The sequence below is a fragment of the Eupeodes corollae genome, chromosome 2 (genome assembly GCF_945859685.1).
Source record: "Eupeodes corollae chromosome 2, idEupCoro1.1, whole genome shotgun sequence".
Classification (NCBI taxonomy): domain Eukaryota; kingdom Metazoa; phylum Arthropoda; class Insecta; order Diptera; family Syrphidae; genus Eupeodes; species Eupeodes corollae.
Window position 1 is genome coordinate 120152336 of NC_079148.1, and position 26772 is coordinate 120179107.

Genomic DNA, 26772 nt, shown 5'->3' on the forward strand with positions numbered 1-26772 from the left:
AGGTATTTTTGTATAGTTGTTGGCGGCGGTGGTGGTGCTGGTGGTGATGCCGATATGGCGATATGGCGGCATTCGTCGCCAACTTGGTTGAGAATTTTTCTCGAGAGATTCTTTTTAGGAAAAAATCACTTAAAGAGGCCTGAGACCTCGCCATGTCGCATGACACAAGATTTTCAATAAGTGAAGGCGGCGATCTGACGATCTGTTGATGATGATGATGCTTGAATCTGACTTTCTGTTGCTATGTGGAGGAGGATGAATGCGCAGAGTGCGAGAGGAATCACAACCAAGCGAGTGAAGTAGTTTTTGTTTTGTTTTTTGTTAAAAATATTTTTGAACAAATTCCAAAAACAAAAAATTGGACAGACACTTCAATGCTCAGACAACCATATATGATTGATCTTGTCGTTCGACGACTAAGACGACGAGCAACGACGGCGATGTTGGTTGCACACTGCAGTCTGTTGGTAGATATAAGATATATCTTCAAGAATCGAGAGTCGGCAGCTTTTTTGGGCACTTGCCATCATGTCGAAGGAGGACAGCTTATCTTATCGTCTGACCATAATAACAGGGCATCCACCCCTTCCTTCTCACCTTCAAAAAAAATTAAAATAAAAAACATCTTGATACTTTTTCTTCAATTTGCACACCATGTAGATACTTTCAGTGCTCCCTGTGTGTATATAAATTGTTACCTTTAAAAACAACACAACCTATATAAAATATCAGCATTAAGGAGACCAAAACGTTGATTATTGTAAAAGTGCACAAATTGGTTTTGTTACAATTTTGGATTATCACGTATAAAGATCGATCTTTGGTTAGGTTCTTCATCAAATATAGGGTTGTTAAGTAAGGTTGCTATATGACATGCTAGCACAAAACTTACAGAGCCTTTTATATCCGATATAGGTGCATATATACAATACATGTATGATACCCGTAACTACCTATGGTGCGTAAGATATTGTATCTTTAGGTATAGCGAAACTGTCAAATGAGAATAATATACGAATTGACAGTAGTGTAGGCATAGGTACGCAACGCAGCATAAAAGTCAATAGATCAACGTGCGTGATGTCTGCGTGATAAAAAAATGTATATATTTTATTCACCTTAACCATAAAGTTTTGTCGATTTTTCTCGGTTTTTTATTTTTCGTTTTTTATATAAAGTTTTAAAAATGGTATTTGTATTTTATTTATATGGCGAAATGAAACAAATGACAAACTCACTGATTAGAATCGTCTTTGGGCATAAAAGTGAAGTTTGTTTGTTTTTTTTTTTTTGTATTTTATCAAACCCAAAGTAATGGTTTTTCTTCCATAAACTCTCCATAAAGTATCTACACTGCCTGGAGATAGTTGTCAGATACTTTTATACTATACAAAGAATCACCATGAAGAAGTTGATAGAAGTTTTAGATAGATTTATGAAGTTAACGTTAAATGATGACTATTTGACTAGGTGAGTCTGCAAAAATGATTGTGTTGAAACCAAATTTGGTTGAAAGTTTTAGTCATGCACGGTTGATGAAAAAGAAGATCATTTGGAAGAAGGATGTATGGATCTATCTATTTTGGTATAAGAAAAGAATAAGATACAAATTACTATATGATGATGAGGCAACTGATTGATGGTAAAATGTTGATAATTTAACAGAACGTTTTGTTTTTCTTGAATTTATTTTTTTTAATTTTTCAAATTCAATATAAATTTAGAAAAATAAGAAAATGACTTTGAGTGATTTAATGACTCCTTAGACAATTTTTTGTATACCAACCATAAGTCGTTGAATGAATATTTCAATCAAATTTGGTTTGGGAGTGTGCAATAAATTTCGACTGATAGGTTGTCATTGTTTGGCAGGTGGGTTGTTGTTTTTGAAAGTTACAGACTGACAGACTGTAACGTTGATTAGATTGAAAGATAAATACAAAATAAATTGCGAAAATAGCCATAAGAAGAAATATTTGTTTGGATAGGTTAGGAGAGTTTATGGAAATTTAACGCATTCAATCAGTCAAAATTAACATAAGTTTTAGAAAATTGCAGTCATTTGAGCTGCTTTTGTAAATCATTTTGGGTAATTCGTATTGTTAGCGACATCCTTTTATGAATCCAGGTCGAGGCACCAAAAAAATAATCAAAACTCATACAAATTAAATCAGAAACTTTAATTTCAGGCGTATACGAAAAAAACATTAAATTAATTCCATATTGGTACCTTAAAAACTGTCAAGAAATGTGAATTTCCAAAAATCATAAGAAAAGTTCTTCAACTTAAACAAATAACAAACTATTTTAGCAACAAAATAATCAGCTCTAAGAATGGACTGATTGTTTATGTTCTTTTTAAAGTTTGAACGGAAAAGTTTCAAATTGAAATCATAAAAATATCAATTAACTATCAAACCTTCTAATCGTTAACTTTATGAACCATTAGACTAAGCTCAAGTCCAAAACCGCTTTTTTAATTGTATGATATAAACTTATTACTAAAAATATAAATGTCCAAGTATTATGAATGTAAAATACTCACCATAAATTGAGTGATTTAATTCTTTGTAAAGTTGTTTCCCACATCAATATTTAACTTGCATTCAATCCAGGGATAGGCAGGTTCTTTCTAAAAAAAAAAACAAAAAAAAAATCATGTTAAACTAAATAATCTTGAAAATTATATGAAAAATAAAATCTATTTAATTTACAAAAATCATAAAACCATCACAACATCTTTACAAAATATTCTAACTTATAACGGATAATCCCGACTCATAAAAAGTTTCGATCATAAAATTATTTTCTTTAGTCAATAAATTTTCTATTCTTTAAATTTTAATTCTTTCTTTGTTTGTTGTTTTTTTTCTTGTACATTCAAACTTATTATTAAACAAAATTTTCCACTCACTCAGAAATTTAAACAAATAGATTAAAAGATACTTTTTCAAAATATTTGACCTATCTCAATAATTTATATACAACAAAAAAAAATAATTGGAATTTTTTCTTCATCATCAAACTCAAATAATTATTATGATGATGTATTCATCTGTTGACTTTAGTAATAAATTTTGTATCTTCTTTCTTTGAGAACAGGTTAACTGGAAAAGGAGTTATACATCGAATTTTGTTGTTGAAACCCAGCCCCAAAGATAAAAGATTTATTGACAGCGATTGGGATAATAAATAATAATTGATATCTATAAGCTTCTATACCACAGCACAGTTACAATGAACTTTCTGACATTTTTGAACAAATTTTTTTGTTAACTATTTATTTCAAGTACTGATCATAGATACAGAATTAACCTATGGTCACACACGACGATCTACAAGAATAACTTCAACACAGCGAGCTTGTGAGCGGCGCGCGAGTTCTATCTTTCGTTGCAGAGAAAAGATACTTTATACCACTTTGTATCTTTTTGTTCTATTCTTTTTTATCTTCAGATTTGTTTCTTTTATAATTTTGCACAGCACTTTGTATAGACAATGTTTGGTTGTTTGGTCTTGGAGCGACGACGACGGATCTCTAAAGGTAAAGCTATAATGATAATATTGTGTTGCGCACGCGCAGCAAGTGTTCTCAATGACACAGTAGGTAGGCTAGTTATACATCACAGATACTCTACAACACTATACACGTATCAGATGGCATAATCGTTTTGTATGTTCTGAAAAAGTGTCAGACACGCTTTACCTTCGGTCGGGCATTAGTTTTTGATCTTCTTGCACCTTTTGGTCTCATTCAAACTGTATATAGATACAAATGCCTCGCCTCTCTGGTGTAGCTGTCATCGAAAGTTGTGTAAATCGATCGAAATATAAACAAATTAAATTGAACCCACTGTCACGACAAAGGTAGGTTTATAGTGGAGAATAGGAAAAATCACCACCTTAAGATTTTTTTCTTATTTCTTTTAATTGTTTAAGCTTTATTTCATCATCATTCAATGAGTTCGTTAATTTAATAAAATCTCAACAAATATAATTTATCAACAAAAAAAGTTCTATGGTTTTTTTTATTTTGTCACCAAAGGTGAGAAAGGTATTTATGGATCATTATTGATTTTCACAGACAATGACATTAACATATCTAAGTCGAGCTTAAAACGAGACCTTTCTCTTAAAACGAACAAAACAAAAAAAAAAGGTGAAATCGTCATGTTTTGTTGTTAAATTTTATCTCATTAAAAAAATAAATAACTATAAGACATTACTGATTAAACTATAAATACGAAAAATGTCATTTAAAGTTATTAAATTCACAGCTGGAAAGGGGTTTTTATTAGAAATGAAATGAGTTTTAGTTGGTATAAAGTATAAACAGTATTGTTTCCATTATTTGGGTTTGACTTTAGGCACCTATAACTGCTATGAGAAATGAGAAGTAAACTATGGAATTTTTGAAAAAATTTAACTTTTTTTTATGAAAGCTTTCGAAAGTGAGGTTTTACACAATGTGGGAGGAGTTTTTAATTAAAAAAAAAAACATATGAAGTGCTTTACTCGTTTTTTTTTCATCGTCAATATTTTTTTTTAAATGAGATCTGATTAAAAAATCAAATTAGGAATGTAATATTTTCGTCACCTAGGGTGTTAGATATTACCGTGACGATATTTTGTTTTTTCGAAAACAAGATAAAAAACAAAAGACACTTAATATAAACGATATAGATTTGGTATCTTAGTGATTTTTGACATAATCAAGTATTTTAAAATGTACAAAAATAAAATATTCATAGATTACGATGATTATTATCAAGAAGGTGATGAAAGATGAAGATCTGTTTAAAAGATAAGATTATTTAATTGAATAGATATTGATTGAAGAGGCGTTAGAAAAAGTTACTTTTATTATTATTTTGAGATAAGATGTTTCAAATTTAATAAATGGTACTGTGGCATAAAACAACACACCTTGCATATAAAATTTAAATTCAATTTAAAAAGTGATTTTTATGTTGAATTTGGATTCAATTTGATGCTGATTTTAGTCAAAGTCATAAGATTGAGTATTGGGCAGAAAAATCAGGCTGGTTTCACAACGGTACCGATCTTTCTTTTTATTCAGTTAAAAACATGATTAACATTTTAATGCTTCTTTATTAAGCTCCTATATGAAGTTATTGTAATGGGTCCGATTTGTCAACTTGAAAATTTTGACATTTCCCGACGTTTCAAGGTCCTTAGAGTCGAATAAAAGATTTCTGGAAAGATGTCTATGCGTGCGTGTGTACACTGTACGTACGTTCGCGACGTTTTTTCGGCGTTCAGAGCTCAAGAACGAGATATCGACTGAAAATAACTGTTGTAATACAGATACTAAGGCAGAAAGAGCTCTCAAGAAAATTGCGTGGGTGTTTTTTTACCATAGCATCTTAAAAGAGGTGAACATTTAGGTAAACCCTAAATATCTTACGAACCAATGAGGCTAGAGACTTAAATTAAATTTTATATTATATATTGTAGCGTGATACCAAACAAATATATTTTTGGAAAAAATCCAATTTACGGTACAAAATGATTTTGTCTCAAAAACAATTTTGTAAAACGAAAAATGACGTTTTTGATATCTGCTAAAATTTTGAGAAAAATGGAATTATAAGGTTTTTTACACAAAAAAAAAAAAACATAAACCAAAAACTTAATATAATTTGGTAAAAATTGAATTTCAACTCAAATATCTTTTCAAAAATTTGAGATTATGGCTTTCATCTAATTTTTACTTATAAGAAATGTTGTTTTCAATATTGAAAATAATTTTGAGAAAAATCGAATTGACAAATTTTTTTACAGAAAAATAAAAACCTAAACAAAAAAATTAATAAAAATTGCTACAAATTGTTTCTTGACTCAAATATCTTTTCAAATCTTCGAGAGATTGGGTTTAAACTACTTTTATCTTTTAAACAATATTCTTGTCAACATTCAGTTAAATTTTGAGAAAAATCGAATTGACAGCTTTTTACAAAAAATAAAAACTTAAAAGAAATTTTTACAAAAGTTGGTAAAAATTGAATTTCGACTCAAATATATTTTCAAAATTTTAAGGTTTTGGCTTCCAACTAATTTTTGCTTATAAGAAATATTGTTTTCAATATTCAAATCGAAAAAATCGAATTGACAGTTTTTTTCCAGAAAAATAAAAACCGAAACAAAAAAATTAATAAAAGTTGGTAAAAATTGATTTTTGGTTTAAAAATCTTTTCAAACTTTGAGATATTGGCTTTAAACTACTTTTATCTTTTAAAAAATATTGTTGTCAACGTTCAGTAACATTTTGAGAAAAATCGAATCGAAGAAATTTTTACAAAAGTTGGTAAAAATTGAATTTCGACTCAAATATCTTTTGAAAAATTTAAGATTATGGCTTCCAACTAATTTTTGCTCATAAGAAATATTGTTTTCAATACTCAAAACAATTTTGAGAAAAATCGAATGGATACTTTTTTTTACAAAAAATAAAAACCGAAACAAAAAAATTAACAAAAGTTGGTAAAAATTGATTTTTAAAATCTTTTCAAACTTTGAGATATTGGCTTTAAGCTACTTTTATCTTCTAAAAAATACAGTTGCTTATATTCAGTAAAATTGAGAAAAATCGATTTAGCTATTTTTTAAAACAAAAATAAAAACTTAAAATAAATTTTAACAAAAAGTTGGTAAAAATTGAACTTGGACTCAAATATCTTTTCAAAAATATCAGGCTTCAAAAGAATTTTATCTTATTAGAAATATTGTTTTTAACATTCGTGCAAATTTTGAGAAAAATCGAATAGACAGGTTTTTTTACAAAAAATAATAACCTAAACAAAAACATTAATAAATGTTGGTAAATTTTGATTTTTAGTTTAAAAATCTTTTCAAACTTTTAGATATTGGCTTTAAATTTCTTTAAGCTTTTGAAAAATAATGTTAACATTCAACAAAATTTTGAGAAAAATCGAATTGAGTTTTTTTCTAACAAAAATTAAAACCTGAATTAATTAAAATTGGTGAAAATGTACTTTCGACTCAAATAACTTTTTAAAAATTTAAAATATTGTCTTGAAACTTTTTTTACTTCACAGAAAATATTGTTTTGTTATTCAGTTTTTTTTTTTTTTTCTAACAATCCACAAGTCTGTTTTTCATAAAAAAATAAAAACTACAAGAAGAATTTGGTAAAAATTCATGTTTGGTCCTTCATTTCTTTCAAATTAATTTCATTCATCATTGAAGAAATGAGACTTAAATTGGTAAAAATTTGTTTTCGACTAGAAATCTATTTAACAAAACTAGATTTTCATATGAAAAATGTTGTTGGTAGTTTTAAAATTTTGAAAAATAACTTAACTGACAACTTTTTTAACCTAACACGAAAACCTTCAAACTTTTAAGCAAGACAAATCGACAGACGGGATGGGAAGTTATCAGTGTGGGTTGCACCTCAGTCTCTTTTTTGGTTTTGATTTTTAATAACTTGACTGTTGTGGTACGTACTTGAAATTTAATTTATTTTTGGTACAAAAAGCTGTGGAAATATGATTTGTTCTAATTCTAATATCGAAATTTCGGTTTGATGGTTAAGATTTGTGAAATAATTAAAAAGAAACTAAACCAAATTCGAAACATTCTTCGCCTCTAAGCTTTTTATATCAATCAGCTTCTTTTCATTTCAAAAACAAATACCTTCTTGAAATACAATACTGCACAAAACATAAGCTTCCATTTTAATTTCCTTTCATAACAAAATATAACGCCTTCACGCACAGCTGGTTTCCACTCATAACCTATCATCGTTATTGTTTGCACAAGTTAAAGAAGATACAATGTAAGTTAACCTTTTTACAACTTCCATATGATATGATAGTTTGCAGTTAAAAAATTATTATTTTTATTCCATAAACAATTCCATGCTGATATATATTTAAAGAGCACAGGAGTGGCTCCTCATTAATCATTGCTTGCAATTTGTAGAGTCGACGACGCATGCTCGAAAACGACTGATTTTTATCATTTAAAAAATGATTTTCTGTTTTCTGCTCGTTTGTATCTTTTGTTGCTTTTTTTTGTATGAAATTCAATATCTTTAGGGGCAATTTAAATTATTATAAAAATATGTGTTGCATGTTGTAATAATTTTCTCATTTTTTTTTTCATTCTTTCTTTTGAACTCATTTCATTCGCATCATGCAATTAAAAAAAGTTGCGTGCATAGATCATAAATGCAACAAACCACACACAATGATTGATTAGATTAGATCTCATCGCCATGAAATAAACAACTCGGTTCTACTTTGTTAATTCGATGGCCTATAATTTTCAAATAAACATCTATGAGATAATAGATACCACCCTCGAGATACGAGTACACTTATTATAGAGGAATTTAAAAAATGTCAATGATTTACAAGACAGAAAAAAAAACAACTGATTGACAAGTTGTCAGAAATTATCGTCAGGTGTGGTTTAAAGGTTGTTGAGAAATTGAAATTCTGTGTGGGAACCCAACTAAGTTGTTTTTTTTAAAGGTCCATATCAATTTTTTTTTTGTTAATTTATAATTTGATTTCTGTCTCCACTCTGTCATCATAAATCAATAAAAATCGTGCTTGCAGTTACACTGAAACCCCCAACATACTAGGTGCACAATGCACAGTTGCTAACTCGGTGATTAAACAATTTTCTAATTAAAATAATTTTATAATTGAAAAAAGTATCTTTGTTAGAATAAACAAAAAATTAGATATTTTTATTCAAAAATAAAAAAAAAATCCACACACAAATTTAAATAAAATACAATACAACTGTCAATCTTTGTTTAGATGATTGTTATACCCGATCGTGATATTACCTTTTTTGGGCTACTTGTTTTCCTCCATTATAGTTTTGATATGCCTGGTATTTGTATATATTTATCTAAATAAATCGCATCAAGGAGAGAATCAATGAGGTTTTATCATTTATATAGATACAATTGCAGTTCTGTTGCAATTTTTATGACCACCTATCTATCTACTAAAATCGATCTACCAAAGCGTCAAATAGAATAAATCATTGGAATTCTATAAAACAAAGCAGCTAAAGTATGTATGGGTAGTACGATAGGAGAGTTCACATACAACATATAAAAGTATAGCAACAACATTCCGACACTTTTCTGTGAAAACGCACCACCAAAGTCAAATCAAAAAACAACATGCAACCTGTTGCTAGCTTTTCATGTTGATTTGTTTGGTTTAGTACTTGCTCTGAAAGATACTTTAAGTATCTATGCGTGCACCTTTAGTACGAGTATTTTGCTGGGAGTGCGAGAGGCTGCAATATGTGGTGTGCTGCTGCTGCTGCTGCTACTGCACTACCTCTTAGCTGTCTTTAAAAAGATAATAGGCATCGAAATTCGAAAATTCCTCTGATTAATTTTAGTAGCATGGATTGGATATATCGTTCAGTTTTTCACTAGTTCTGTCTGTCTGTCTTTCTATCCGTCTGTGTTTTTTTTTTTTTAACATTATTCGTGTGTACAATCCGTCTGTGGCCATTTGGGAGCCCCCATAATTACAACGTCGAACATGATTTAGGCTGCTGTCATGCCTCCACTCTCCTGTTCGACCAGCACACACCTGTTGCAGCCACCTAAGCCCACAACAACACAAAAGTATCTACACACAAAGTATAATTTTGTGTGTATATCGAGTTATAGGTACAGATAAATTGTAAATTCCGACGGGCCGAAAATAATGCCATTTCCTTTCGAATTCGTATTTTTTTCCTCCCGTCCATCATGTCCTGCCACCACCACCCCCTCTTCTGTGCTCATATAGAATCAGAAATTGAAGTCGAAGTCAGTAGATTGTAAGCCTGTACGTCTCGGCGGCGAGTTGTGGAAAATGCTTCTGGCATCATGTTGCAGATACTATAGTAGGTATAGGTATAGTGATTTTTTTCCCTACTCAACAAAACATAATAATATTATGCACGCAATCCAAACGAAACAATCGCTTTTTTTATGATTTCAGTTGATTTGGGGCTTGAGAGTTTAAGTAGATATATAAGTGAACTGAGCACCAGACGCACCATCAGCAAGTAAATCAAACCGCCCGCCACCATCAGACAGGTTAAGCACAGAAGCAAGTTTGCACCAACAATCGCCATATGAACCAGCACCGGTGTGGCTGCTGTTACTGCTAAAGCTGGTGTTGGTGCTGGTGCTGGGCTGGCTGTTGCTGCTTGCTAACCACGATTGTGATTATTCTAGATGATAGCATTGTCCGAGGCTAAGTCCAGTCTAAAAAGATACAAAAGTATCTTTGTATCTGTTCGGCTATACGAACGTATTTGTATATAACTCGATTTGATATAGCGGGTGAACGACGAACACGACGACGACTTCAACGACGACGACGTAAACGACCTTAAGAAAAATGCTGTTTTTGGGTTTCTGTTCTCATAACCTAAACCTGACAATTTACATTGACTTATACGAGTCTCCACATAAGATTAGGTTCTTTGTGATGGCGATTAGCTGATGGAAAACTCATAAACATCTTCATCTCAAAATATACACCACTCTATAAGCTCTTTAAGAGCCAATTGATCATACATTATTATATTAGATGTGTGTCGTTATTCGTGTCATCCATTGGCAATATAGCTATGGGTTTTTGATAAAATACCTTTTTTTTTAACCATAAAATACTGACTTATAAGTTGCCCGCACCTCTGAGTTAAGATAAATATTTTGAATACCATATATAAGTATACCTATAAGTGGAGAGTCGATTAAGACGTGCGGGCTTAAACGTTTTAACACAGAAAAAAAACGACTTAAAAGAATTAGAAAAGTCAACAAATATTTATATATTTATCTTATGGCTTCAAGAGAGAAAGAGATAGAAGAACATATTTAGAGAGTCAGTATAAGAGATTAGCAGCGGCTGCGGGAGAGATTTATTATAAAATCGGTTTAAGGTAGGTAAAAGGCTAAAGTTTATGTTAATTAGCAACAAAATAGATGACAAGTTACTCTCGCATAAGATGAGATTTTTATAATATTTATAGGTTAAGCATTGTAGCTTTATGGTCAAAAGAACCCGGGTGAAGTTATATTTAAGGAATTTGTTGAGATTGATTTGAAAAATTGTTTTATGTTTATTTCTTTTTTTTCAAAAAGATTAGAAAAAGTGTTTTGATGAATAACTGTGAACGAGATTAAGTTTGTGTAATTCGAATTAATTTCAGGAACATTTTGTTTGTTTGGGGATTTTCTTTTGGGAAGGGTTTTTTATTCAGCAGCTGAATAGAATTTTTTCGGGGATTTACCCAAATTTTATATCTCATGCCTATATAAAAGAAAAGTTACAACTTTATTACCTTGTTACACGAGGAGGTTTTAAATGGACGCATTTTTTCTGTGCTTTTGAGAACAATTAAACTAAAATTGATAAAACAAGATTAGAATAAGAAAGCGTATGTTGTTGTGGTGTTTGAACAGCTGTCCATGATCATAACAAAATATATTTCTACAACAAATGTCAAACAATATCGCTTAATTTTTCAATTTCGCCTGTATGGCACATATTCAGCTTCATAGCTGAATTGTATTTTCTAGGGAGACAAAAAGATGAAACCAAATTTTTTAGGAATTGCTTTCAGGTTTAAGACAATCAGCATAAATTAAGGTAAACAATTAATTTGATAAATTTTATAACACTGATTACAAATCGGCAAAGAGTAAAATAGTCAATTTTTAAGTATAATTCTAATAAACAAGTAGCTGAATGGAGCAAAACGCATTCAGCTCTTAAATTGAATACATAGCTTAACACACCTTTATTAAAATGACATTTAATAGCATGGAATGTATCCTTTCAAGTCAATTTTTTAAGTATAATTCTAATAAACAGTGTGCTGAATGAGCCAAAACGCATTCAGCTACATTAAAATGAAATTTAATAGAATGGAATGTATGCTTTCAAGTCAATTTTCAAGTATAATTCTAATAAACAGTGTGCTGAATGAGGCAAAACGCATTCAGCACTTAAATTGAATACATAGCTTAACACACCTTCATTAAAATGACATTTAAAAGTATGGAATGAATGTCTTCAAGTCAATTTTTTAAGTATAATTCTAATAAACAGTGTGCTGAATGAGGCAAAACGCATTCATCACTTAAATTGAATACATAGCTTAACACACCTACATTCGAACGACATTTAATAGAATGGAATGTATGCTTTCAAGTCAATTTTTTAAGTATAATTCTAATAAACAGTGTGCTGAATGAGCCAAAACGCATTCAGCTCTTAAATTGAATGCATAACTTAACAAACCTACATTAAAATGAATTTTTTTAGTATGGAATGTATGCTTTCAAGTCAATTTTGTAGGTATAATTGTAATAAACAGTGTGCAAAACGCATTCAGCTCTTAAATTGAATACATAGCTTAACACACCTACATCAAAATTACATTTAATAGCATGGAATGTAGCCACAAGGCATTCAGCACTTAAATTGAACACATAGCTTAACACACCTACATTAAAATGATATTTTCTAGTATGAAATGTATCCTTTCAAGTCAATTTTTTAAGTATAATTCTAAAATACAGTGTGCTGAATGAGCCAAAACGCATTCAGCACTTAAATTGAATGCATAACTTAACAAACCAACATTAAAATGACATTTAATAGTATGGAATGTATGCTTTAGCCATAAAGACAACATATTAATGAACCAATATTTTAAGGTTTTTTTCTTTATTTTTATTGAAGTAGTCTATAAACTAATATTTCAATAAGCCTCTACTCTTAAGATAATGCAAATATTTGCTTAAATCTTGACATACACAACGAAACAACATTGATGTGGGAAGAATTTTCCCTAAGGATTTTCACGCTGTTCCCTAAAAATTTAAATCGTCCACTCAAAATATACAAGACAAACAAATCAGCAACAAAAAAAGAACCCAGAACCAGCAGCACCTTAAAACTGATATCGATTACGCTCCCACGGTTTTCGTGCCCATATATACCTACCTCAGTAAACAAAATGAGGACGGACAGAATTGCGTTGAGTGTGTCCCTTAAAATCAAAACAACAACAACAATGAAAATGAAAAAAATCCAAACAATCTACAACCGCAACACTGTGGCATGCAAATCTATGGGTCAGCTGTGTTGCTGTTGCTGATAGTTTGTGGTTGCAACTTTGCCACTGGCTACTATGCCACCACCACCTCCGCCAACAATTCTTTCTATATCCCAAAAAACAAATTCACACAAAACATAAGAACTTTTTTTTATTTTTTGAAAGACACAAAAACCGAAAAAAATTACAGTGGTAACAAGTTACAAGTGTCCACCGCAAATTTTATTTATTTTGTTCTCTTTTGGGTCGGTGTGGTGGTCGGCGTGATTTTTTTGTTCGAACGGACAAAAAATTGGTGTGCATCGACAGACCACATCCGTCCTCAATTGCCGGTGCGGTCGGTGGTTGACTTGGCTAAGCTGTAAGCATTTGTTGATAGCATTTTATTTAATCCATCCATTGACTATGGCATTACAATATACAGAAGAACAAAAACGAAGCAAAAATCAGGGGGGAAAAACTAAAACAAAAAAACAACGGCCTTGTTCAGTCGTGTGCGGTTATACGCCCTACTGTGCCGGCACAACTAGCCAAAAGAAAGTCAAAAAAGCACACCGACTCGACACTGCATATGAACTGCAGCAGTGGCACAGCAGCAAAAACCAACAATAACACAACAAAAAAGTAGTTCACAATCCTTTTCTTCTTTTTGTTGTTGTTGTTGCTTTTGTTGGTTTGAGGAGGGGTGGCGAGTGAGAGACTCAGTGTAGTCGGTGGGTCGATGCAATATATTTTTCAAAACCAACTCGGACACCTTTCGCATGGCAAAGTAGTTTAAGGTCAGTTCACGAACAAGGTAGGCATCCAAAAAAAAAACAGAAGAAGTGAAGTGGTTTCAAAGCCCCTCCACTCCACAACGCATATACTCGAATAACTCCCCTCTTATCAGCACAGCCACCTCCATCACCATCGTCATCATCATCAAATAAGCACATTTATCCATAAAATGCATTCCACAAAAGCAAACTCTATCGAAAGGCGAATCCGAATCACTACACTGCACTACCTACAACTTGTTAGAAGCGCTAGACCATGTAATGAATGTAATTACTAGGGTTACCATGTCCGTTCATATATGCGCACCACGTTCCACGTTCATAATATGCGGGAGGGGCAGTTAAAAAATAAATGTAATAAAAATAAAACAAAAATGAAGGAACCTATCTAAGACAGCATAGATATAATAATTTGCTTGTTAAAAGCGTTCTGGCGTGTAGATACAACTCAAACAAAATAACAAAAAAAAAACACAAATAATGCAACATCTGATCGCAGAGGCGTGTGAGCAAAATTTATAAGCAAAACAATGCATTTTTTCTAGCTTGTTAGGTATGGCGACCGACGCGAGCGGCGCGGACGGTCGGTAGGTAGTGGCACGGTGGCGTATGAGACTCGCGGAGCACATCCAGAACATACAGAAGTTGTGTTCTCGTTGTTATTTTGTTTTTTTAAGGGTGTTAGATTCAAAAGGTTTAAATTTCTAAGTTTTCTATATAGAAGTTATAGGCATAGTTAAGTGAATTTTGAAGTGGGCTTTATTGTAATAAGTCTGCTCACTGAATGGAATGAGAGGTTTATACCTATACTCGTGCTTTTTATATACAACATGATGCTGAATGCAAGTTTGTTTGGTGTTTGATCCAATCAGTGAACAGCAGAGATTTGAGGGAAGCAGAAAAAACGAAAAAAAAAACAAAATGGAAAAAGTTTTAGAAAAAAAACCTACTTCGTATTCATGTTGAAAGGAAAAACTTAACTTTTGATGTAATTGAATTCAATACAAAACCTATTAGGTCAAGGCCTGTCGATGCAACTTTATTTGGAAAGGTTGCTTATCAAACGTGGACAAACATTTAACTTATGGTAGCTTTGCACTGGGAAATTCACGACAAAATTTAAAATTATAATTGGAATCACATTTTTTAAAGGGAAAATAAAGTTGAGTCGACTTTACATAGTAAAATTATTGCAGCAAAACCTTTTAAAGGAAAAAATACAGCTTACTCGAAGCAGTTGCTTCATCTTCTATTTTTGTTGAAAAATAAAATTCATTCCAAATATTTCACTTAATAGAAATTCATTTAAGTGGATACCAGACAAATCCTTAAGACAAATCGTTTGAGCGAACCATCCCCATTCTCTTAAGTGGCATTTGATACAGTTTGGCATCAAGCTCTCTTATCAAAAATCCGTGCTTTTGGTATTGATGAATCCCTTCTTTGTTGTGTTAGAAATTACCTTTCGGACCGTTTAATTCAAGTAGTATTGGACGGGTTTGAATCTGATATCCACAATATAAACGCTGGTGTGCCTCAGGGCTCCGTTTTGTCTCCAACTCTCTTCATTCTTCTTATATTCATAAATGATCTTTTGTCTAAAACTTCTAACCCAATACATTGTTTCGCTGATGACAGTACCCTCTGCTTTTCATATTCGTTTTTAGATTCTCATCCTTGTTCTTCGGATGTGGACTACCAACGGCAGCGTATGATAAGCTCATTAAATTCTGATCTTGACAGCATTGTCTAATGAGGAATCAAAAACCGTGCAGAATTTAATGCTTCGAAAACTCAATGCTGTCTACTGTCACAAAAGCATAACCCTAGAGCCCAATTTCGGATATACTGTTAAGTACAGAGATTTTTTCTTTAGCCGAACTACACGAATGTTGAATGCTTTACCAGGGTCAATATTTCCCACTCATTACGGTGTGCAGACATTCAAAACCAATGTACATCGGTTTCTCCTTTCTAATCCTATCCTCCTTTCCTAACTGCTCGCTCTGTGTTTTATCATTATAAGGGTATTCATAACCCCTTTAGTGCGCGCATAATATAAAAAAAGTGGGTTTCAATGTGGATGGCACAACCCAGAAAAGACGAATTGACCAAACTAAACAATATGAAGATTTATTACAACCCCGAACTCTGCACTTAAGCACTAAAGCACTTTTGAGTTTTTGTTATCAGTAAATATTTTGTTTCCATAACACTTTTAATTTTTATTAGCACTCTACATACTTGGATACTCCTCATAAACGCCCACACTTGAACTTTTGAAATGTCAAAATCAAAAAAAAATCAAATGGGGTGGCGCAACAGTCCATTGTGAACCAGGGCCTAGTGACTTACAACTCTCAACCATTCCTGTGTGCGAGTACTGTTGTCAGGAATGAAATGTCAATCAACTTTTATTGTAATACAATTATTTATTTTTGTGTCGTACACGAGTTTGAAGAGTATTGCCGATGAAAGTCTACATTTTACAAGTACGAGCGTTCTAAATTTGATATCAATTACTTTCTTCTTCTTTATTTTATCGACAATCTTTTGCTATTGACGTCATTTAAGTTAAAACAATCAACACATCTTTTTTAAAAATAGTATACGAGTACCTATCTGATTGATTCATCATCAATTTATTTTTATTGTTTACATCGTAAAATTTGATAGCGAATGATATGTGCTCTACTCCTACTGCATGTTTAAATATGTGTTGGTATTTTAATTATTTTTTGCTCCGATAACGATATTTTATCAGTGTGAAGTACAATTGTATTATTTATATTGTAAAATGTGAAATGAGTGTTGCCACTTTATGTTTTTCTTAAGTTTATTTTTGTTTTTATTGAGACGGATATTCAAATATCTCCCTAAAAAAAAAACCATTTGGTCCCGGTTCTGTTTTCCAGAACCCATAACTCAAAAACGCTCGTAGAAATGTCAACTAAAACCATTTATCTAACCCAAACATCTTTGGCCAATCAAATTTCTACTCTCAAAAACCCATAATTCCAAGAACCAAAACATCCAGATGTTCACATCGTGATTTCTAACATTAGTTAATAGGTGCAGAACTCATAAAATCTTCTATTATATCCTTCAACATGTCCACAATCTAAGCCAAACATCCTTCTCTGAAAAGGATGGAAGTGAAAGAGCAAAAGTTAAAAGAAAATAAAGTACCCTCTTAGGAAAATAGGTATATGTGCTTTGCTCTATGAGAGGGAGAGAGCAAAAAATAAAAAACCAAGAGTGTTTGATGAAGGTGTAGTTATTACCCCGTAAAAAAGGTTAAAAACTTCTGCACTTTATAATCCACTTTTAAGCACTTCTTTCATGTTGTCCCGAAGAACCCGAAGGCATTCTTCAAGACACAAGAAAAGAAAAGGAAGAGGGCTTTTTTTTCTTGTAGCGTGATACACACACCTTTATAACATGAAATGGAAAAACTTTGTCCTCGAGAAACTTCATCTCTCAAGACGAAGAATTATGCCAAAACACTATAAGACTATACCTACTTGAAAGTGGGGGAGACTGAACACGATGTAGACGCGCGCCGCATTACCTGTTGGAATCAAGGGAGTTAGCCGTAGTCGTTTTCAGAGTCAGGGAAGAGTGTATGCAACCGCACGAAGAAGACATCGTTTGAATGAAAGAAAACTTGTCCGTTTCGTTTGTCCCGCCACACCACTCTGACAGTCTCGCCCGAGTCCCAAGTCCCAAGTCCCGACTCCCGACCCTGGTGGTTCGTTTTTGACTGCGTAGACTTGTATTCTTAGGTTTGTTTTCTGTTCCTTTTTTTCCTGGAAGATTTTTTGTTGTTCGATGTGTGCTGGAGAAGGAGATTCATCGATGGTCTTTGGGCTAAGCGATGTTCCACAAGATGATGATGATGATGATGAGGCTGGATGCTGCTGCTGCTGTTGCTGCTGCTGATGCTATTGATGTTGTTGATGCTGTTGCTGCAACAGGTGTTTGGGTAATTATTTTTCCTTTTCGCCAAAGGAGAGTGTGTGTTTTCTCTGTTTTCTGATTCTCTTGGATGCAATGTGTGTTCGTTGTTCGAATGGTTATGGAGTGTCATGGAGTGGTTAAGTGTTCACATCGGTTTTTCGGGATTCACTTTTCTGGCAATCTATCCACCAAGCCAAGCCTGTGTGCCAGCCGTATCCATACGTATGTATATATTTTTACCTATTTTCTCCCTGATGATGATGGGATTGTGTTCGATGTGTGTTTTCCTTTCATTCTAAATTCTCAATTCTTTGTGCTAAATCTTGTTCCTAACGGAGAGTTTTTCTATTTTTTTTTTTTTAATTTTGTTGCATCAATTCGTTTTGGTCTTTTGCTATCTGTCTGTCTGTCTATGTTTGTCTGATAGTTTTGATGATGCTGGTAGAGTTATAAAGTTGGGTGGAGATGCCAGGAAATTCAATTTTCCGTTTTTTTTTATTTTTGAGTCTCGTCGTGTAAACGAGTATTTAAAAAAGAATCAATTTGAATTTGAACTTTGTACAGAACCAATCAAGCACCTGTTGTGGAGATTGAATGTTTGATGTGTATTTAGGAAGCCTAAATGAAGTAGTAATTAGAGAGAAAACAGAATAGGCATTTGACATAGAAATATGTATGGTGTGCGTGTGGCCTTGAGTTTTCCGCAATAATTGATGGGGTGTGTTTTTGATGGGAACTCACTATGAACATGGGTCATGTATGGCATAGAATCGCTGTTGTATTTCAACTTTTGTCAATTTTCTGAAACCTGCACACTTATCAGATGTGAATGACTTCCACATTAGGAACACTTTTAGTAGTTGGAATCTTCTTCAAAGAAGGTGTTTCATGGCTAAGAAAATAAAAAATACTTTAAGTTGTACAAGATTTTAAGAAAATCATTTAAAAAAAATAGTGGCCATAAAAGCCAACCTTGAGGTACACCTTCAAATTTCGTAAATCTATAGAATTTGCCTGATTTTTTCTTTAAACTTTGATCTTTAATGCAACAAAGTAAAGATTATTAACTGGTGGAACGTATTTCAATGAAAAATAATGGACTTAGATAGATTTATCATATCACTGTAATCTAAATGGACATTAATTTAATTCCAAATTAATTTTTAACAACACATCATCATATAATAATATATCAACTTCATTTTGCTGTATATATAATATATTTATTCAATTTTTTTATTTTGCATTTTTCTTTTATAAGAACAAGTTTATTTTTATGAATTATAAATTCATATGGGCACATGTGCAGACGTTTTACAACAAATCATCACCTTGCGTACGATTGATGGCGGCTCTTGTATGGTATAAATCATGTAATTTACAATCATGGTTGCCACTTCAATTAAATTCTAGTGCTATTTTTAAAACAACTAAATTTGCACACAAAAATGTTTGAAAGAATGTGTGTATTAAAGTATGTATTACAAAAATATTTCAAAGAATATGTGTATGTATGTTTCATTAAGCAAATACAAAATATTATACAACAAATTTAGATTTTTTAGCTTGATCCGCCTGTTTTCATCTTTTAATAGAAATAAATAATCAATACATTTTTAGAAATATGTAAAATAAATCTTTTAAAAATTTAAACTTCCCAAAGTGGCAACCACGTTTGATATATACTCCAAGAATTGCATTATAAATTTGCCTCATCTTAGTTTATTTTATTAAAAATGCATGAGACACACAATACGGCGTGAATAATATAATAATATTCTTGTATAGAGAGCAGTAAGTCAGAAGATATTTTTGTATCTTATATAAACACAACCAGAAAGCTGGAAGGAACAATCTGTTGTACAACACGCGTGCGCACCTCACATATATGTAGGTACCAACAAACGAACAGCAGTCAACCAGTCAAGACAGCAATTTAAGCTCTGTGACTAGTTCCAAAGACCATCATGCACAAGTTGTTGCACTTTTATCATACACATAAAATAAAAATGTATCTTTTCAGCTTTAGGGGTAAAATAAAATTGAGGACTACACCAAGGAAAAACTGAAAGATGTATAGGTAGCTACCTACTTCGAACGTCCAGCCAGACACCACAGACGTCTATTTTGCTCCGTTTCGTATTCATCGTCATAGTCTTCGTTTTCGTCGTCTTCGTTTTCGTCGTTGTATCGTCAGTCGTTGATCGTCTCGTCTAAATGTGCACCGATTTGTTGTTGTTATTGTTTGCTGTCATTTTTGTTGAGATACAGATACTATGTGTATCTTTGGCGACATATTGAGAAATGTGCAATAGTTTAATGACCATATTTGGTATAGTTTTATGGCAAGTTCCATTTATCAACATCACATCACATACAAATGAATTTCAAATTCGGAGAGTGTGCGATGTTTTATAGAGAGATATCTAGATACGCTACGTTACGCAGTGGTTAGGTTAGGTTTAGGTGATCTGCTCTTGCTATCTAGCTACTGAATTGGCAGGTTTTAAAAATGTTTTATCTATAAGAGAGGGCAATATCTATATAAAAATTGTATCTAGTACATTATTGTTTTTGAACAAAATAACAGACAAACAGAAATACAAAAAAAACTAACAATTTTTGACATGATGGGTGACCTGTTAAATAAAATATTTCTGTATTTTTTGTTTTACTTTTATTTATATTGATTGATTGATGTTGTTGATGTGACAAAAGTCAATAGATGAAATATTTATTTATGCATGAGGAGGAGATTTTTTTAGTGTTAACCATGTGTGTATGCAGCATAAAGGTGTCTTTCTTGATTTTTAATAGAAAAAAAAGAAAAGTAGTGGCCTTAGAAGTCAACCTTGTGGTACTCTTTCAAACTCCGTTGATTGTCAGAATTTGATTGATTTTATTTTTTAAACTTGTTTGGTAGTACAAAATGGATCATTTATTATAAATATTCAATATTTAATTTGAACCTAGTCAAATATTTTGACATTCTAATTATTATAATTTAAAGTTGCACTTTTGTGTACTCCACCTCCCAATCGATCAATCTCAATTTAAACTTTGGTAGTTGTAATTTACACCACTTTAGTAAATTTATTTTATATTTACCAACTAGTTTGGAACATTAAGTTGCAGAAAATTTGGTTGCAATAGTAATAAGTTTATTTTTTATGAAATTTTGATGGAATACTAATGTTCAGGTCAAATCTAACAACATCAATTCATTAATCTATACATGAAGTAGCTGGTAACTGGTTAATCTGGTTGAAGTTAAAAGTTTTTGACACCTTTTTCGAAATTAGGCAGCCATTTAAGATTTTACATAATTCTTTTAGAAAAAATTTAAAAATTGTTTTTTCATTACATAGCATGATTGTGGTAATATTGAATTGGATAAAGAAGGAATTAGATATAATAGAAATTAACTGTCAATTTATGTAGATACTGACATTTTCTATTTCTATAATTAAAATAAAAATAAAAGTAGTGGTTCAAAATAACACTCTAGTGGAATGCCATATATTTGTATATCTCTTTTCATATCATGGATAAGGTTAAAACCATTACATTTTAAGTCTTGATTTATGTTCGAGAGCGAGATTTAACTTAAATATTCCACCTCCACATTCTACAATTTTGGTTTGAAAACCCTTTTTTTTTTTGTTTCGATAATGATCTTCTAAATCAATCGAAAATATTTTTTGGGTGCACGAAAAATAAACTCAACTGCTTATTCTTATAGCCGTCTAAAAAAGTGTGGGAACCAATTTATTTCGATTTCCGTGATATCAATTCAATTTCATGTTCTTTCTCAAGAAAATATCCGAAATCCAACACTCCACCATCACCTTCATGGAGCCACGGCTATTGTTAACCTTAACTTGTTTTTGAGTGTGTGTAGATATTTTTAAGGTATTCCTTCAAAAGTCCTTCAAAATATGTTGAAATCTTCCTTTTCTGGCTTAGTTTCTTTTTTTTTACTGATTTTCTACCTTTAAAGAGAACTACTTGTATCGCTCGCGCCATGTGCTCTCGGATGAATTGAATTGACTTCTTCTTATTTTTTGTATCTTCTTCTCTTTTTTGAATGTATCTCACCTATATAGTGTATCATTTTGTAATAAGGTGCCTTTAAATCTATTTCAATCTCACCAAAAGATACATAAATATACAACATCCCAACAACCACAACATCAAACCAGACCAGATCACAACAACAACAAAAACTAAAGGGTTAAACTGATGGTCAATACATATTGTATATGTTGTTTGTTGTTAATATGGCGGGTGGTGTGGTGGCGGGAATTTCCTTAGCAACTTGTTGTTATTTGTTTTTTCCCCCCATCATTCTGCATTATTTTATGCAAGAAGATGTGTTCTCCATTGCATTGAACACGGTCATCGATACCGTCTGTCCATCTATCTACCTTCACGTATATAAATTCTCATGTCCAAGCCAATGCCACAACCAAAGACCCAACACCACCGATTTTTCTCATCATGGTCGAATTTAGCTTTGACGTTGTCGTCTTTGGCTCGGATGGCAGTGGTGTTCGTCCTGCACTCCATTCAGACTCAGACTCCATCAGTCGATCCGAATCGACCTTCTATATCTGCACACAATCATTTCACAAGACACAGGTGAATTCTTAAACGATGTGCGGGTGATGTTTTTGTATATAACCATTCTTCTTCCTTTCGTAAGCGTTCGGGCTCAGAGTACACTTCAGGATCAGGATACCAACCACCACAATACAGTGTCGCGTCGTTTGTCGTCCGTCGTCTGGATCTGGCTCTGGTGAACAAAAAAAAAACATCAAAAACAAACCAAAAAAGAAAACAGGAAAACCACAGAATGTGCAAAAAAGGAAATTCCGACAGAACATCCAAACGACTACTCTGCAATGGTAATGAGATTTTGATGGTGCTGTTGAGGGCACACAAAAAAAGTATCTACAGGAAGTACATCTACCTTTGAATACATTTTTGTTTTAAATAAAAATACCAAAAAAACATCCCCCAAATTGTAAAAAACGAAAGAAAAAAAATACTCCACTTTAACACCTCCACATGGCTTAACACTCACTCAGCTTAAGTGCCGAACTAAAGTTCCCAATTCGACACCCACGAGTCGTTTCGACTTGATCGCTCTTCTGGGATCCAAACAAAAATAAACCTTCAAAAATCGACATCCTTTCCCTTTTTTTCACTCGGGAATAATATACAAATACCTACAGATATATATTTGTATGCACACGCATCCACTCATGTAGGACGAAATTACGACAAAACCAATTAATTTCACGTATGATTTTAATTTGACCGCCCATATGACATCAAAGGTAAAATACAAACACATATGTACATAATACATATCCTCGGCTATAAGCAGTTATAGGCATAAGATCTGAAGGCAGAAAGTCTGGAAATATAAGGACCATTCGTATAGACATCACAAAGTCAGAAGGATTGCAAAGAAGATAAACTCGAAAAAGGGCCTTAAAACAGTCCACGATTTAAAAAGACGATGTTTGTCGAAGAAAAAAATTTGTCTACACTGAAAAAAAAAACTGTCTTGGATACGAAAAAAAATACGAAACGTATTTTCACCACACTTAGCTTGGAAGAATTTGTGAAACACAATGTGTTTTTATTTGTTTCACAAAAGAGGTGAAAAGTTCGAGTAATAATGAAATACATTTTCCCGACGCAAAATTCATAACTTTGGACTCAAAATTTCACTAGGAATTTTTCTCACGACGAAATTTGGAAATTGAAATAATTTTATTTCTAAGCTCAATAATAATTTTACATTAAAATAATCAATAGAATAAATAAATTCTAAAAGATACGATTTTATGCAAGTTCACATTTTTCGAAGACAGGAAACATTTAAAGGACTATGTCCCCATTACCTCAATCAAACAAAATATTCAACATATGATTTTTCCTTGTTAATATTTTACGAAAGATACAAACTAAAACGTTTACTTGTCTCGAGTGGAACGAATGGATTTAACATACGATCCACATGTGAAAAAAAATTTCACATAAACCAATTTATTTAAATACATTATGACACCTCTGCATTGCAAGGACTTAATTGTCATAAAAAACCTTGAAATTTATCAATGAAAATTCATAAATGTTGTGAAACTTAAATTATGAAATTTTATTTTAATATTCTTTAAGTGTAGGAACTTAGTTATGCAAATCCTTACAAAGCCCATCAACAACTTCTTATTCCCATCGCCATCATCCTCTTTCGGCGGTGCGGAATTTAAAAAACCAAAAATAAAAATACGCAAAAAGTAAGCGAAACACGAAAAACAAGAAAATTTCACCCGCGACTTACAGCATGTTGCAACGCATGTGAGATGAGATGTGTTGTGATGCTGTGTGCGGGAGGAGGATATTTTTTGTTCGCAAAGTAGCCCTTTTATCCTACCTCTCACTCTAACAAACATACATATTATATTTTCTGTCTCTGTTGATGGCTGAATGCACTGTGATCGGAATGTTTGTATTTCTTATAGGTTTTTTTTTGTTTCGCTGGTACCTTTTTTCAGATACACATTTTATATGAAGGATGCTTTTTATTTTGCCGCCCAGGAGAGAAACAAAAAGTGATACAACAATAAAAAAAAAATACCAAACAGGAAACTGAAATCTGATTAAAGTCGCCTAAAGCCACAGTGAAGAGAGTAAAACAGAAAAATGAACTGATACCAGCAATATACCGCATGGTAAAGGCAACAACGCAATAGTGGTGGTGGTGGATCTGGATGGTCATAAAAATAATTTCCACCATCATTCACATCATCATCAGCCGATGCAGGAGCACGAGCAGCAGCTTTTATAAAAAAAAGTAACAAAAAAAACAACAACTTGTATACGCAATGGTCTGGTCAGTGGAACACCATCCATATCCCTGAACTGAAGTGATAACCGAACCGAAATCAGGTCAAATCATCCGTAACTGAAGTTCAACTGACATCCAACAGAAGAATGGAATTTGCTGAGCGGATTTATTCGTGTTTTTTCTGGTAATTTTTTTTATGTTGGTCTTTTCGTATCTCTGATGAAGTACATTTGTAATTAAATTTGATTCGAAAGAGAAAAAAAAAGTTATGTGAAATGACACATCCATGCGAGATACATCGCAAAGATACACACAACAGATACAAATACAGAATTGCATGCCTTTTTGATGGATCACCAGCGATAAGAGTTCAGAGTCATCATCGTCGTCATCATCATCATCAACATCATGGTGATCATACAGTTCCAGTGGATTTGGTCAAGAAAAAAGTGATAGATAGAGATGTTCGTATAGATATTGTATCTTTTTGAATAAAATACACATTTTTGTATATATCCTGACCCTGATGGGTAATGGTGGTGGTTATTATTGATTCTACTGAGGTGAAGTAGGAGTATCTTTCTCTCAGCATGTAACTTCAACTTTTTTTTGTTCGTCTGCATTAATTGTGTGATGTCCATCTAGTTAAACTGGTCATACTTGTTGTGTTCCAGCAACAAGTCCAGCTTATCCAATGCCATAGTTCGCCTGCTGCTCCTTCTTCATATGTTCGAAAGATGATGAAGTTGATGTTGATATAGATGGGGTGGGTGATGTTAGTTGGCTTGGTTGTTCATTTTTTTTTTGGATCTCTGTTGTAACACACAAAGATGATGCACGTGCTTTTCGATAATTTTTCATTCGATTTGCTATATTTCGCGTTGCCACATCTCCTCTTCCTACTTTTTTTTTTGTTCATAGAATGAACCCAACGAATAGGTAAACCTTCTGTAATAATAATAAATTGATTTCAAAGAAAAAAGGCTACACAACTGGTTAGCGTTAGTACTTAGTAAGTTATGTTTGATTATAAATCCACAGCATGCCAGCAAGGTGTTGAGTGTAGGATGAGGCTTTTTGTAATTATTCGTTATGTGATCTGAACACGATATTTAATTTTCGATGGCTAGAAGTATGCTGAGGCTTTTCTTCGAACTCAACTGCTGATAGATCTGCAAAAGGTTAACATAATAACCTGCAGAAGGTCTTGAAAGTATGCTAACCCAGTAATCTGGAATGTGGGGGATTCTATATTTGTTTTCACCTTTAAAATTGAAATCAAATAAATCATGACTACGTAAATCAAGAGTCAATTACACGTTACTAAAAAGCAAAAGAAAAATTTGAAAAGAACTGGTCCAATATGGCAGCCTTGTGGGACTGCGTGTAAAATCGTTTCCCACTGATTTTTACTATAACTTCTGTTGATCTGCTATCACTTCTTCAACTTCTTAACACGATATAACAATTTAAAGACAAAAAACTCAAAATACGTATAAGGTATACAACAACAACAGTAAAAACACCCATACATAACTACTTTGTAAATATTAATCGTCATAAACCAGTCAGTATTGAAATTAATTACTATTTGCACACCCATATGTCAAGTACGTATGTAATACCTACAAAAAAAAATTTAAAGGAAAAATTATTTCCCACCAGAAACACACACACAAAACCTCAACTTTATGCCAGAGAAGATGTGTATGTACAGAGACTACAAATCAAAATATTTTAATCATTTCCGTTGATTAAGCATGACGCGCTAAAGAACATTGCTGATGCGCAGCAACACCACCACCTCTGTTAAACTAACCAACCAACTAACCAACCGACCGATTTTGCTCAAATCCATATAGATACGAGTAGGTATACCTCACACGACTCTTAAAGCTGATGTTTTATGCTGTGTTAACAACGAATAAGCCAACTTAAAAAAAAAAACATGAAAACAACAACAATTTTAGCATCTAAACAAATCTTCTACGGATGTTTAAGCGATGAGACTTTTGTGCTATGAGACTC

General features: G+C 32.4%; 1 protein-coding gene across 1 annotated transcript in view; it reads right to left on the reverse strand.

Annotated features, from left to right (window-relative positions):
• LOC129944699 (putative uncharacterized protein DDB_G0291608) overlaps positions 1 to 26772 on the reverse strand; it is an 82507-nt gene that overhangs the window by 25813 nt on the left and 29922 nt on the right. The window contains exon 2 of the mRNA XM_056054325.1: positions 2546 to 2632. The gene's annotated coding sequence lies outside the window, so the exon portion shown is untranslated. The remainder of the gene's footprint in view (positions 1 to 2545; positions 2633 to 26772) is intronic.